The 15,261-nt window shown below is 47.7% G+C and overlaps 1 protein-coding gene across 2 annotated transcripts in view; it reads left to right on the top strand.

Annotated features, from left to right (window-relative positions):
* Positions 1 to 429: 429 nt before the first annotated feature.
* The window catches only part of LOC135198205 (zinc finger protein 239-like), a 36,662-nt gene continuing 21,830 nt past the window's right edge, over positions 430 to 15,261 (top strand). The window contains exon 1 of one of the 2 annotated variants that reach the window (XM_064225784.1): positions 430 to 587. The gene's annotated coding sequence lies outside the window, so the exon portion shown is untranslated. The remainder of the gene's footprint in view (positions 588 to 15,261) is intronic. The other variant, XM_064225785.1, reaches the window with a different exon arrangement.

The raw sequence follows: 15,261 nt of genomic DNA, 5'->3' as shown, positions 1-15,261 counted from the left end.
AATGTCTGTTGCCACAAGGGCAGCGCAATTGTCGCTAATGTAGCCCGCGTGTCTGCAACTCACTTGCAATCACACCGCTGTACGAACTGGACGTGTAATAGAGCACTGGAGTGATACACGGATTTCTGTCTATTTCCTACAGAAACTTAAAAACAAACAAAGGAGGAATAAAACAAGGAAGGGAGCCGTTTCAAAATTACATCCTGCTTACTACTACTACTAAGGTAACTTATCAGGTACGGTAGAAAATATAAGTAAATATAAAAAAGCTTTATTTATAAGTAAAAAAAACTATTTTAGATTGAAATGATATACATATATTACTTTTATTGAATATTATTTAATGTAAAATATCAAAACGTGATTATTAACCTAAAATATTATTCAAATAAACGGTCCTATCATCATGGGTGGAAAGTACCGAGTGTCTCATGTAAATAAAATCTATACTAGCTATAGGTAGGTAGTAGCCCTATACTGTCTAGTTGTCTGTCAGTCACGAAATTCAGTTGATTCCACCGGGAAAGCGACTGAATGATCAAATTGAAGACCAACCGACGTAAATCAACGATTGGAGTTGAATTCGCGTGAGTGGAAAATTGTATTAGGCTAGCCTAACTTTGAGTTTTCGAGGTAAATACGGTTGAATTGAGGGTAATGGTTTACAAGTGACCAATAGGTACCTAGTAGGGTAGGCTACTTAGGTATACCTAACCTACACAGCTACTACCTAGCCTATGTAGAGCTCCTCAAAGCTAACGTTTTGAACTCCAACACCACTAGCGGTAAATCTAGCCTATAAATACTACCTAATAACTCTGCATGTAGCCTAATTTTCTTTGAAAATTACAGTTTCCTATGGTATTCGGGTTGCTTACCTAGCCTATTAAGAATTTACCATTATTTTTGGGTGGTCGACTGTAATTAACCCCCAGGGGCCTGTACTAAACAGCGAAATACATTGGACGCCCCAATCCCTAGTGGATTTCGTATTCGCTGATATGTTCTTTGCAGTCTGTGCGGAGTTACTAGCTATTCCTTAGAATTACCGAACTTAGAAATGCCTTGATGAAGAAGCAATACCTAGGTACCTAGGTACCTAGGGTAAAAAACCGCATGGTACAGGGGTGGACCATGTACGATCAATGTGTACAACCCCAAGAAAAGTACATTATAACGCGTCCTGACACCAAAGTAGAGGTCTTTAGCTCCGTTTCTCACCAACAACAAGTCGTGTCTGATGCCCATATCCGATGTCAGGACGCATTATAATGTACTTTTTTTGGGGTTGTACACATTGATCGTACATGGTTCACCCCTGTACCATGCGTTTTTTACCCTATAGCTGGTTCACTTAAGGTAGATTCTTGGACGAGCCCTATGCTTACGAGACATTTGTTTGGTGGCCGCTGATTGGCTGGTACTGGGAGGTAGGCAGATCCCAGCCAGTCAGCGGCTGCCAAACAAATGTCTCGTTGGATTAGTGCTCACCCAAGTGTCTACCTTAAGTGAACCAGCTATGGGTAGGGTAAACGACCAGGCGGCCACATAGCGGTCACCTCTCCCGGAATCTGGCCACCTTCTCGGAAAAGTACATGAATCATCTACCATGACCTACCATGAGCATTAGTCAAGAGTTGTGGCCCATTCAGACAACACACCGAGACCTCTACTCGGCATTTATATATAAGCATTCCGCGGCGCTACACAACAGTACCAATGGGTGGGATGTACCAACGTATAGAGTTCAAAGGTAAATAACGATACTTACCAAATAAATATTACTTTAAATTCTTGTTCAGGAAGTAAAACTGTGTAACTGCCATAGTATAGTCTAGGTCACACGGAATAATTATAGAAATCTACCCTGTACTCTTCTCTCGAAGTAAGTTTTCTCCTAAATTACGAAATAGGGGAAACAACCGACTGGACTAGTTGATCCAGTTTTGGCCGCATGTAGATCCACCCTCCGAAAAGGAATTTAACACATCCTGACACCGGAGATGGTCACCAGTCACAAGTCATCCGTGGTGAGTGCAACAGTTCGAGACCTCTACTATCCTTTCAAAGTAAATTTGTTCCTACATGATATAGCTACAAACCCTCTGTCCTTTGCATAAGGAATTACTTTTGGTGTAGCTGGAATTACGGCCGTTAAATTCTTGAACAAGGTGGTTAGGCAGTAACTACCGTGTGGCAGGCAGGTAGGCCAGCCTGCCTGGATGTAAACACTCCACTTTGCCTTCGGCCGTCTTCCGATGAAGACGTGTTTGTGAGCTCTTGCTGACTGCCCATTGATAATTTTCCCGGTGGGATCTTTCTTTTTTATTTTTGTTTTTTAAATTAATATGTATATACTGTGTTTAATATTAATATTAAATTCAATCAATTCAGTTAATATGCAAACCCACTTTTTGTGATAGCCGCCTTTCTACTTTGTGTTAAGGGTCGGCGGCAAAGGTATGCCAACATCTTTATTGTTTAAATACTTTTGCCCTTTAACGTGAGGAGTAGATTTGTATTTAAGGTGAGGAGGAGACATGTATTTAATGTGAGTGATATTGATCCTCAAGTGTGTAACGAGACGTGTATTCATCCAAAATTTACGCTTACGCTTTGGGAATTACCGAGGGGAACTTCAGAGGTTTGTCCTTTCTTTTGTTTTTTCTGGTAATTTCTCTTCTCCTTCATCCTTTCACTAGCTATCGGACGAAGGTAGAAGAGGGGGGCGTGTGGTGTTGGTGTTTGGGGGATCTCCTCTCACTTCGGAGAGCGGTGCCCTTGGATGTGAGAGGAGTATCCTTATTACTTTAATCATATTTGTTCCGATACGTAATACAAACCCTCGGTCCTTTAACAATAGGAATGTACTTACGGCGTAGCTGGAATTACAGCCGTTGAATCTTGAACAAGGATGGTTAGGCAGTAACTACCATGGGGCAGGCTAGCCTGCTTGGATGTAAACACTCCACTTTACTTTCGGCCATCTTCCGATGAAGACGTGTTTGTGAGCTCCGGCTGACTGGTCATTGATCTTTTTTCCTAGTGGGATCCTTTTGGTTTATTTTTTGTATTTAAATAATTATGCATATACGGTGTTTGATATTGATACTAAACATAGGTTTGTCCTTGGTTTTTCAATTAATATACAAACCCACTTTTTGTGATAGCCTTTGTAACCGCCCCTCTACTTGTGTTAAGAGTCGGCGGCTAAGGTATGCCAACATATTATTTACATTCTTTCGCCCTTTAACACTGGCTCAGACCTGCATGAGGACAAGATATGTATTTATCGTGAGGATGAGACATGTATTTAACGTAAGTGATATTGATCCTGTAACGGGACATGTATTCTTCCGGAAATTACGCTTACGCTTGGGAATTACCGAGGGAACTTCAAAGGTTTGTCCGTGTTTTGTTGTTACGGTAATTTATCTTCTTCTTCCTTTCACTTACTATCGGAAGAAGGTAGAAGGATGGGCGTGTGGTGTTGATGTTGGGGGATCTCCTCTCACTTCGGAGGGCGGTGCCCTTGGATGCGTGAGGAGTATCCTCATTACTTTGATATTGTTCTGATACGTATACAAACACTCGGTCCTTTAACAATAGAAAGGTACTTAGCGGCAGCTGAATCGGTCGTAAGCTTTGAACAAGGGGGTTCGGTAGTTAACTACTTGTCCGGCAGTTGGCGGTCAGCTCGACTGCGAGGAGAGGAGTCACTTTGCTTTCGGCTGCCTTGGTGGATAGACGTGCTGCTCGCCTCCCTGCCCGCTTTCAAGTCATATGCTTGGTTTTCTTCACACCGTGAAAGCTTTTCTCTTTTTCTCTCACTTAGTGTGCTTGTGCAAAGCTTCCGTAACTACGTGTCTGTCTTTTGTATATTCATACGCAAGTGATAGTGAATATTATGGATTCCCGAGAGCCGGAGAGACCCCCTCGCCCCCCATCAGCCGCAGATTTTGCCTTGGTGTGGAGGGCCGTAAGTGTGGGGCCTTTCGGTCCTCTGTAGAGGTAGGCCCTCATGAATTTTGCACTCGGTGCTGAGGGCGAGAATGCTCTCGCACCGAGCCATGTGACGTTTGTATTGTTTGGTCGGAGGAGGAGTGGGAGCGCTATGGAGGGAGGAAGAAACCGCGTAAGCCGGCCAAGGAGTCATCAGAGGGTTCTCCAGTTACTCCCTTGGTCACGGACATGTCTTCTTCCTTTCTCCCTCCATCTCAGCTCCCTCGTATGGCTCCTTTCCCTTCGGGGGGGATATCTCGCTCCTTCTCCTCTCTCGATCAGTCGAGCTTGGAGGATGGAGCTAGGTACCCTGATGTTCAGTTGTCTTCGGGGTCGTCCATTCGCTCGGGGTGGGAACTGTCCCCCCCCCCAGGCGAGGGGAAACCCCCCACTTACTAACCCGACTCTACTTCCTTCCTCAGATCTGCTTGCCACGGAGGACAATGTCGGCCGGGCCTGGTACTCGCTAGGGCTTCAGGGGACACCGAGTGTTCAGGGGCTGCTGAGTTATCTGGCAAGAGGGGCCAGGCCGGTAACTCATGGCCCAACCACCACGACGGTATCCACGCCTGGCTACGCTGCTCCACCACACCTGGTCTACACCCAGCACGTTGCCATGGTTACCCCAACAGCTGCTGTTCAGGCGCCTCTGCTGGAGGTGAAGAGGTATACTATGACGCCGCTGCCTGGTTTTGCCGCTCTTGCTCCAGCCCCTGACTTCCGGTGTCCCAAGAGCTCTCCCCTGGACCTGCCTCCAGTATAGAGGATGCCACTGGTTCCAGCCCCGCCTCCCATTCCTGAGATTGCTGCCGCTCCAGTTCCAGTACCAGTTCCTGCCCGTGGTGTTGCTGCCCCCACCCCAGGTCCTTCCGGACAGGTGCAGTCGGGCCCTGTTGCTTCGGCAACTGCCCTGACTCCGTCCTGGATGGAAGACATGACGGTGGTCCTGAGGAAGCTGACGAAGAAGAAGAAGGTAGCCTCCTCCCCCCTAAGAAGGCTCGCTCTGAGACTTCTAAGGGTCCGGACGGTTGGGACTTCCGCTGGTCCTCCTGTTCCTTCGGGAACGGGGCCCATCTCTCCTTCCGTAAGGAAGAAGAAGACGGGGACCGGAGGAGCGCCGGCTAACGCCGGTACCTCCTCGCCTGGTGCCAGAGGTTCTGCCTCGGCGCCAGGTACCGTCTCGGCCTCTCGTTCGCGAGAGATACCTAGTGTACGGTCACCTGCGGGTGATCATGCAGCCAAGACCCAGGCAACCGAGTTTGCTCGGTGCCGGGATCCAGGCACATAGCGGAAGACTGGCGGGAGTCACCCAGGTGACTCCCACCAGGCCAGCGATCGCTCTCGTGGCGATCCGCTGGTACCCAGGGTTGATGCGACGGTCCCAAACCGCGGGCTGAGGCGAGGAAGCGGTCGCCCTGGTCCAAGCGGCGTGACGCACCGTGAGGACAGGCCTCGCTCCCACCACGACAGTGGACTCTGCTGGTCCCCTGCCCGCCGCTCCTACCGGGACCGGGCGGAGAGGGGGACCAGCAGCAGCTCTTCTGACGCTTGGGATCATCGCCGCTGTTCTCGGTCCAGCCGCTCTCCCAGGGAGAGCCACTCGATCGCCACCGCGGGCTGGCGATCGGTTCTGCTGGTGGGCAAGGTGGGACCATCAGGTCTACCTCTCCTATCCCTTCAACTTCCTCAGGCTACACCGGGAAGAGCGAGGCGATCAGGAGTGATCGCGAGGGGTGCGCGGCCACGACGCCCTACGAACCTGGCACAGTCCTGGGACCGACCAGATCGTACACGGAAGTGGCAGGAGGAGATCATGAGGGGTCTGTTGTGGTTCCTCCTGTGTAAGGAGGAGGGTCTCGGGAGGTGTTCTCGCTGGATGGGCTTGATGGTCCGTCTCCACAGGACGTCACTCCCGAGATCCAGAGGTCGTTCACTGAGGTTATTGCGCTGATTCGTCAGCACAACGACCTCGGGGAAGGATCACCACTCCCACCTTACGAGCCTACATCGGGTTTGGAGTCATTCTGGGGACCCAAAAAAGGAACCCAGGACGACGGTGGGTCTGCTGCAATCAACCTTGGCCAACAGTGTGCTGAGCCAGGTGGACACTCGTCTCTGGACAGGAGGGTTCGCTTCAGTCCGGCAGGTCATCCAAGCTCCTTCCCCCACCTCTACCGCAACAGAGGCGCTTTCACATGCCATCAGAGGACCCTCTGCCGCCCAAACAGGTTAACCCGGAGCTAGCTAGGCTAACTCCGGGGGTGTGTCTGCAGCAGCTCTTGTCGGAGAACCTCTGGTTCTCGCAGCAAGAGGCACCTGCCTTGGAATCTACCGCTATGGCAGCATTCCAAGTAGTCTCCTGGATAGACCTGTGGTCCCTCCCAGTGTCTAAAGGCGCGGCCTCCTCGGGAAACATCACTCCTGAAGGGGACCCAGCTTTCGTGAGACTGTGCCAGTCTGGAGGTAGGGCTATCTCCTACTTGGTCCACCAGACGGCTAACCTGTGGGCCAACCTGGTTCTGTGGTGTAGGGACGCTGTCCTCACTCGAGTGACCAGGGCAGCTGGGCGAGAGGCGGCCTTGGGTCTTCGCAACGGACCGGTGCGGAGTTCCTCCTCTCTCTTCCCCAGAAAGATGGTGGACGCTTTGGTGAACAACGGTGCACTGATGAAAGTGACCGTTTAGTCCACCAGGCAGTCTCGAAGGTGGCTGGGCAACCTCGAACGACTGCGGCTAAGTCCAAGAGTTTAGCTAGTGCTTCCTCTGTGGCTAAGACGATCGCTTCGTCGAAGCCGAGAGGAAAGACTTTGCCTTCGACTTCGACTGTAAGGAGTGACCGTAACCAGCCCTTCTCCCAGTCCTCCTTCTCTTGAGGAGGAACCGGGAAGAAGAAGTCGAAGAGAGGAGGGAAATGCTAGGGACGGCGTTCCTCCTCACCTGCCGCCGGAAGTCGGAGGTTGCCTGGCAAGCCATTGGGCAACATGGCAGCGCTACGGAGCGGAGACCTGGATAGTGAACGTCCTTCGGGAGGGATATTTACTACCCTTCGAGTCTCAGTCGCCCCTCACCTCCAACCCGGTCCATCATCAGACGTACGTTCCTGGTTCGGCTAAGGACGTGGCACTTTGGCAGGAAGTAGAAGCCATGCTGAGCAAACGAGCTGTGGAGATCGTATGGGATCAGTCGCCGGGCTTCTACATTCGACTTTTCCTAGTGGAGAAGTCCTCGGGGTGTTGGCACCCGGTGATAGATCTCTCTCCCTTGAACCGATTCGTTCACCAGACTCGGTTCACGATGGAAACAGCACGGTCAGTGCTCGATTCCATCAGGGAGAAAGATTTCATGCTTTCTGTGGATCTGAAGGATGCGTATTTCCAGATACCCATCCATCAATCCTCCAGGAAGTACCTCCGCTTCATCCTCGACGGGACTGTACCAATTCAGGGCACTTTGTTTCGGTCTCTCAACTGCCCCACAGGTGTTCATGCGTGTGTTCACGCTGGTGTCGTCTTGGGCCCACTCGGTAGGGATACGTCTTCTGAGGTATCTCGACAATTGGTTAGTCCTGCCCTACCACTCAAAACTGACTGTAAATATAAAGTCCACATTTCTTTAGGAGAACCTACTCTTTCCATTAACTTCTCAAAACACACGAAATATGTCGCAACATCTTCCTCATCAAACTTTGGTACTAATTTCAGCACTGTACTCATACCTAACGTATCAGCTTCGTTTTTGTTCTCGCCTGTCCGACTGTTACAAGTACTTTCCCTTAACCGAGCAATTTCCAACTCATGCATACGTTCTTTCTCTCTTTCTTCCTGCTCATGCATATGCTCTTTCTCTCTTTCTTCCTGCTCCAGTGTTCTATGTGACAGTGTTACTGAGAGAAATTAGTTATGAGAAAACGCAAGAGGTGTTTTAGCATTTCAAAGTTTTAATCAGCGTTCAGAAAATGGAAAAAGTAAGAGAGAAGGATAATGTATTAGCTGATAGCCTCTCTAGAGATATCTCAGAATGAGTAGCCTAATGACTGTTTTCTGTTTTCGCACGATTGAGTGTGTGAGTGGATAAGTGTGCGTGTTTGACTGGATTAAAGCTTTATGCAGAATTGTTTCCCTGCTGTTTAATTCTTGTTTCTCTTTAGAAAAATATGAAATAAGTTGATTTCATTTTTTTTTCTTTTTTGGGGGGACATGTCATGGTACAGGCAGTCCCCGGGTTACGACGGGGGTTCCGTTCTGAGACGTCGTAAGCCGAAAATCGTTCGTAAGCCGGAACGACGCTTGAATTATGTCTTAAACTAATAAAAAGTTATAAAAAACCTTACTTGTAATCCTTTGGTTACACTACATGTTGTTTCCTGTAGTTTTATGTACACCTGGAGTTATTTTCATAAAAGAATGCTGGTTCTTGAAGGTAAAGACTATTGTAATCCTCTGGTGACACTACATTCTTGAAGTTTTATGTACAACCTGGAGTGATTTTGCCAAATCTTGAGGGCTACAAGAACAGCTGATTACTATTTACGTATCATATAGACTAATTAAAGTAAACGTATCTTTAAATAGGCTTATATATTAGTATCAACAAAACATTTCCTGCTATGAGTCAGAGGCCGTTTAATGAAACTAACACTTCTCTGTCCTATCTGTTCAGAAAATAAATGTTACGTCAATCCCCGAGACGGTGACCATTGTTGCCAAGGCGTCTCTCTCTCTCTCTCTCTCTGATCAAATTACACTGGAACTTTGACATACGATTGCCCTATACGAATGTTTTGAGATACAACAGAAAATTTGCGAAAATATAAGCTTTGATATACAACGAAATATTTGAGATACGATTTTGCGATGAGTGTTAGTTGTATAGGCGACCGATAAATGGCGTTCAGTCTGTTTGTTTGTTGGTGCTGCATGTTAACACGTCGTTGTTTAGTTCGTTGTATTTGCGCCTATTTTTCGTGTTATTTTGTCTATTTTATTATTAACCATGGGTCTCAAAGCTAAAGACAAAGCAGGTGATAAGAAAAAAAAAACCCAAGAAAATGATTTCGATGGAAGCAAAACATGAAATTATAGCAAAGCATAAAACCTTCCAAAGGCATCACCATTATTTCTTAAACTACAAACTGATTAAAATAAAACAAAAAAATAAAAATTAGTTTAGCAATGTTATTTCATTTGTGTTTTATTACGTAGTTATTTTAGTGTACATACGTAAATAAAAAGAGAACAAATCGTTCCCTGCCACCCTTCCCTACCTCTTCCCCCTGCTGGCCTCACGTCATCTTTCGTTGTGGTAAGTAAAATTCCTTTCTTTTTTTTAATTGATTTTATTAACATTTATTATCATTTATCACATTGCTATGTTATTTTATCATTATGTGTGTTATTACTCGTTTATTTGTGTATAAATTGTGTATATTATATGTAATTTAGCTGTGTTTAGGTGTGGTTTCATACCGCTAGAACGGATTAATACATATTACATTATTTTAAATGGGAAAAATGCTTGAGATACAACTGTTTTGATATACGACGATGGTAACGGAACAAATTAAATTCGTATGTCAAGGTTCCAGTGTACTGGATAATGTCTCTCTTTGGATACTTCGATTTTGCCAAATCTTGAGGGCTACAAGAACAGTTGATTACTATTTACGTATCATATAGACTAATTAAAGTAAACGTATCTTTAAATAGGCTTATATTATTAGTATCAACAAAACATTTACTGGCATGAGTCAGAGGCCGTTTAACGAAACGAACACTTCTCTGTCCTTACTCGGAGCGTCGGAAGACGCTCTCTCTCTCTCTCTCTCTCTCTCTCTCTCTCTCTCTCTCTCTCTCTCTCTCTCTCATTGTAATCTAACCAGAAACTTCGTTTTGTTATTATTACTGGAAACAAGCAATGATTTTTTTTCATTATTTGTGCTTTTTTGGACTGTTATATGTAAACTTTGCGCACCGCAAGCTAGTATGTATTCATTCGCTCGGAAACTAGTTCCGCATATGAGGCGTCACTAAAAAACATTGAAAAATACGACATAAAAAGTGTCGAAAATCATCATAACCTCAAAATTTTTGTTGTAATCTAACCAGAAACTTATTTTTATTAATATACTGTGCTAAACTATAAAGGAGTTTTATCATAGTATGAGTTTTTTAAAAGCGTCGTTAACTCGGAGCGTCGGAAGCGTCAGCGTCGTAACCTCGGAACAAGCGTCGTAACCCAGGACGGATTTTTCCATTGAATATTTAAGAAAAAGCGTCGTAACCTCGGAACGTCGTAAGCCGGAACCGTCGTAACCCGGGGACCGCCTGCTTCATAGCCAATAATTACGAGTTAAAGGAAAGGAAAACGCATCTTCAAGTTCTGCAGCATGGAGACTTTCGCACTTGTGTTGGAGGTGCCTGTTCTCATGATTGTTCTAGAATCAGCAGGAGTGTTGGGGAACTTGACAGGCGCCGACGTGACGTGAGGAACGCCGCGATTTCTGATGTAATACTTCGTCCAGATCCTTCTAAGAAGTTCTAGTAATCTCGGGAATCTGTGACGTTTGCCGTAGGCCCCGCCCCCAGAATGCCTTATAAATACGACTGACGAAGTAGGAGAGATCAGAGATCATCAGTAAGAGCCACAGATCAGATTATCAGTGAGAGATCAGCAGCAGAGATCAGAGATCATCCGAGAGAGATAAGAGAAGAAGGAACCGACGAAGGATCAGAGAGAAAAAGGTGCTCGAGAATTGGTTGAATTCTGGTCAAGTCGTCGTCAGGAGTGGACAACTAAGGCATTTCGACGTAGAGCAAGACTTCAGAGAAGAAACGTTCTGCAAGAGGTTTAGAGAAGTTCCTGCCCTTCGAGTATCAAGAATAGACATTATTTTCTGCAATACAGAGTCAAGAAGATGTCTGCAAGCGCAGTTCTCCTTTTGTGAAGCCATCGCTTCGAGTCGCAAAACTGGCCAGCAAGTATTTGAATTACCTCACTTCTTCCCCAGTTCACGCATTGTAAGATTTTGCCTTTTTTATGTAAATAGGAGATACCATTCTGCATTTATCTTTGTTAGTAAGCTTGTAAATAAACCTTTGTTGCGTAAGTGTTTCTTTCTATATTCGTATCCCCAGTTTCAACTTTGGTGTTGAATTCTTTTTTTTTATGAATAGGACTTACCTGGCAGTTATATATATATAGCTATAGTCTCTATCGGTCCAGCAGATTTTTCAAAACTCGCGGCAACCGCCGAGTGGTGGTAGGTGTTCGGTTAGGTGGTTAACAACCCTTACAGGGTGGTACTTGGAATCATTCCCATTTTCTGTTCCTCAGATCATCTCTGCCGGTTGGACTGACAACATCGTTGCTAGTCCGCCATCTGGTTTTTCGCTCGCTTCCCTGTGTCGCTGTATTTCTGCTGATAATTGGTGACGTATTCTGTGGATTGGCAATCGCTTTTGTGGCTTGTTCTTTGGATTATTCTTTTGATTGTTCTTTGGTTACGATGTCTCAGAAACATTTTCAAGTGTGTGTGAATGAGGAGTGTAAGGTGAGATTGCCGAAAGCTTCGGTGGATCCTCACACTGTTTGTTTGGGGTGTAGGGGATTTGAATGTGCCTTAGATAAAAGATGTAAAGAATGCAAGCTTTTGGATGAGAAGCAATGGATGGAGATGAAACGCTATGTGCGTAGATTGGAATTAGATAAAGTAAGGAGAGCTTCTAAATCTAAATCTAGGTCTGTGAGTGATGTTAGTATAGACCTTTCTAATCCCTCAACCCCTGTAGTAGTAGAACCTGCTCCTGAGGTAGTAGCTCCTGCTCCTGAGACAGGACCTGTAGCTACGTTGGATGACCCTCAGTACGTCAGGATGGCGGCTGAGATGAAGGACCTTAAGGAACAACTTGCAGCCTTGAAGGAAGGTAAGAGTGCAGGTGAAATGAGTGATAGTGCTTGTGAAAGTGCAGTGGAGGTGGCGACTGATCGATCCTGTCATGCCCCTAGGTCTAGACCTCTACCAAGCTCCCAGGACCAAGGGAGAAGGTACATCGGCGACCGTAAGGAGGTGAGAGGAACGAATCCTCGGTCAGCCGTCGCCTCAAGCAGTCCTGTTGCGTTTTCCCAGGCTGCTTATGACCGCCACGGAATAGGCGTGTCGGAAGTGGTAGTGTCTTCTCCAAGCCCCTCTCCAAGACTCAGATGGCAGTATGAGGAGTCAAGGCCGATCAAGAGAAGTTTGGATGCAGCAAGCTGACCAGACTCGTTATCGCTCTCCCCTTTCGAGTAGATGGAGTAGCCCGGAACCGTTTCCTTCCGACGACGACTGGGACGCCTTTCCTGCGAAAAGGTCAAAACCTAGAGTGGATGATTCCCCGCAGGACGCATGGAGGGAGGAGAGATCTCCTCTTCCTTCAGGTTACGGAGAACTTTCAAGAGAGCCTACTCCTGCTTCCAGCATGACTCGACAGCCGTGTCCTTCGGAACTGCAAGACCCAGCAGCGGTAGCGAAATCTTTCATGACTGTCATGCAGGAACAGCTGACTTCGCTAGTGAAAGCTTTTAGTCGCCCTCCCCCCAAGTCGGGCAGACGTAAGGACGACAATCTGCCTGTGAAGAGATCAAGGGAGGAAGCTCCTGCAGAGGTTTCTGCAGTGCGTAAGAGGGAACGGAGTTCCTCTCCCTTTCGGGACTATAAACAGCACCGTTCGCGCAATGAGAGGAAGTTACGTCACTCTTCTCCCAGGGAACCACCCCTCTCTTGGCACCGTGAAGTTCCTGGCGCCGTTCAGGCTTCTTCTCCCGACTCTCGATGCCGCGATAAGTCAAGCTCTTGTCGCCTTGCCTCTCCATCCTCTAGACGTAAGGAATTTTCTTCCTCTCGCCGAGATAGTGACTCTCACTCGACACGACGACACCTTTAGGTCTCCACGCCGGGAAAACATCAGCTCTCGTTCCCGACATACCGACACTTGACAGGACGGTTCTAACGTTAGACGACAGGACGCTCGGGGACAGGACGCATCCAGCGCTCGACGTCAGGACGCAACCAGCTCTCAGCAGCAGGACGCATCCAGCTCTTGACGTCAGGACGCATCCAGCCCTCGGCGTCAGGACGCATGCGGCTCTCGACGAAAGGACGCTCCCAGTGCCCTACAGCAGGACGCATCCAGCACTCGACGGAAGGACGCATCCAGCTCCCGACATCGAGATGCATCCAGCACTCGACACAAGGACACAGCAAGTGCACGACCCCAGGATTTACCCATCTCTCGGCGCCAGGACGCATTTGCCTCCCGACGTCAGGATGCTTCCATTTCACGATGCCAGGATATATCCGGCGATAGGCATTACTCCCCTGACGCAGGTGCGAATCAGGAAGAGATTGATACGTGTGCACACAGCAATTTGGATGAACAAGAAACCTCCGACTTAGCTCCTTCAACTCAAAGGGATAAGGAGTTAGAAGGAATTCTGGATTTAGAAGAGATATCAGAAGATGAAGATAAGCCTGCTAATGCAGTGGCAGATTATAAGGTTCTCTCTCGCTCCCTCCTTGAGCTGTATGGAGAGGAGTTTAAACCGGCTGCTCCTCGTTCTCCTCAGTCGCAGTTTATTAGGAAGAAATCGCAGAAGCAGTCATCCTTCATCAAGATGAAGCTGTCGATTTCAGCAAAGAAGGCTATGGCAAGGATCGAGGACTGGCTTAAAGAACGTAGGCAAGCAGTGAAGTCCACCTTCTCGTTTCCCCCAGCTAAGCTTGCCTCTAAGGCGGGAATGTGGTACGAGACTGGAGAAGCTCTTGGCCTGGGAGTACCTGCCTCCTCCCAAGGGGACTTCTCTGGAATTGTAGACTCTTCCAGGAGCCATGCCCTCAATTCTGCTGCTAAGGTGATGTGGTCCGTGACGGAACTAGACTACCTCATCAAAGGAATATTTCAGTCTTTCGAAGTGTTCAGCTTCTTAGACTGGGCTCTTGGTGCTCTGGCCAGGAAAGCAGAACCCATACAAGCCACAGGAATGGAGGACTTAACCAGTATTATGGCCTGTATGGATAAGGCTCTTAGGGATGGAGCAAACGAGATGGCTTCCCTGTTTACTGCGGGGGTTTTGAAGAAGAGGGCTCTGCTATGCTCCTTCACGACAAAAGGGGTTACGGTCGCACAGAAGGCAGAACTCCATTACGCCCCCTCTCTCGAAACATCTGTTTCCTCAGTCTCTGGTTAGGGATATTACCTATTCTCTAACGCAGAAGGCCACTCAAGATCTTCTGACGCACTCTGCAAGGAAGGGTCTACCGGTGAATCAATCATCTTCAAAGAAGGAGGAGAAGAAGGTTCTGCAGCCCTTTCGAGGTAGAGCTCCAACCAGGACGGGCTTCAGAGGAAGAAGACAAGAGACAGGCGGTAGAGCGAACAGGAGGACGTTCAGACCCCGCGCTAGAAAGTGAAACACAAGTCCTCCAGACAGCAGTAGGAGCAAGGCTGTCATACTTTTGGCAGGCCTGGAAAAAAAGGGGGGCGGACGCCTGGTCCCTCTCAGTCATCAGGGAGGGTTACAAGATCCCTTTCTTGAGAAAGCCGCCACTTTCGAGAACCCCAAGAGCCTTAGTGGCTCAATACTCGAACGCTGTGAAACAAGAGCGCTCCTAGATCTAGTAGACCAGATGCTGGAAAAGGGAGCGATAGAACCTGTACTGGAACTAGAATCCCCAGGGTTCTACAATCGCCTGTTTCTAGTACCCAAGGCCTCGGGTGGATGGAGACCCGTTCTAGATGTCAGCGCACTGAACACCTTTGTAGAAAAGACCATGTTTACCATGGAGACGACTCAGTCGTTGCTGGCAGCGGTCCGTCCAGGGGACTGGATGGTGTCTCTGGACTTACAAGACGCCTACTTTCATATCCCCATCCACCCGACTTCTGGAGGAATTGCACAAGACGTTTCTGATGACCCAGGAGCTGGGTCTCATCATCAACAAGGAGAAGTCCCAGATCGAGCCGAGTCAGACGATTCTTTTTTTGGGGATAGTTCTGGACTCAGCTCTTTTTCGGGCTTTTCCCTCCCAAGAGAGGCAAAACAAGTGCCTCGAGAAGGTGCAGGAATTCCTGGGGAGAGAGAAGTGCTTGCCGAGGGAATGGATGAGTTTGCTGGGCACCCTCTCCTCGCTCGAGCAGTTTGTCTCCCTGGGAAGGTTGCATCTCAGACCTCTGCAGCACTTCTTTCAAGAGTCTGGGACAGGAAGAGTCAGGAGGACTCCTTT

Source organism: Macrobrachium nipponense, chromosome 21 (genome assembly GCF_015104395.2).
Source record: "Macrobrachium nipponense isolate FS-2020 chromosome 21, ASM1510439v2, whole genome shotgun sequence".
Taxonomy (NCBI): Eukaryota; Metazoa; Arthropoda; class Malacostraca; order Decapoda; family Palaemonidae; genus Macrobrachium; species Macrobrachium nipponense.
Note: the sequence above shows the minus strand (reverse complement) of the source record. Positions and strands in the feature narration are given on the sequence as shown.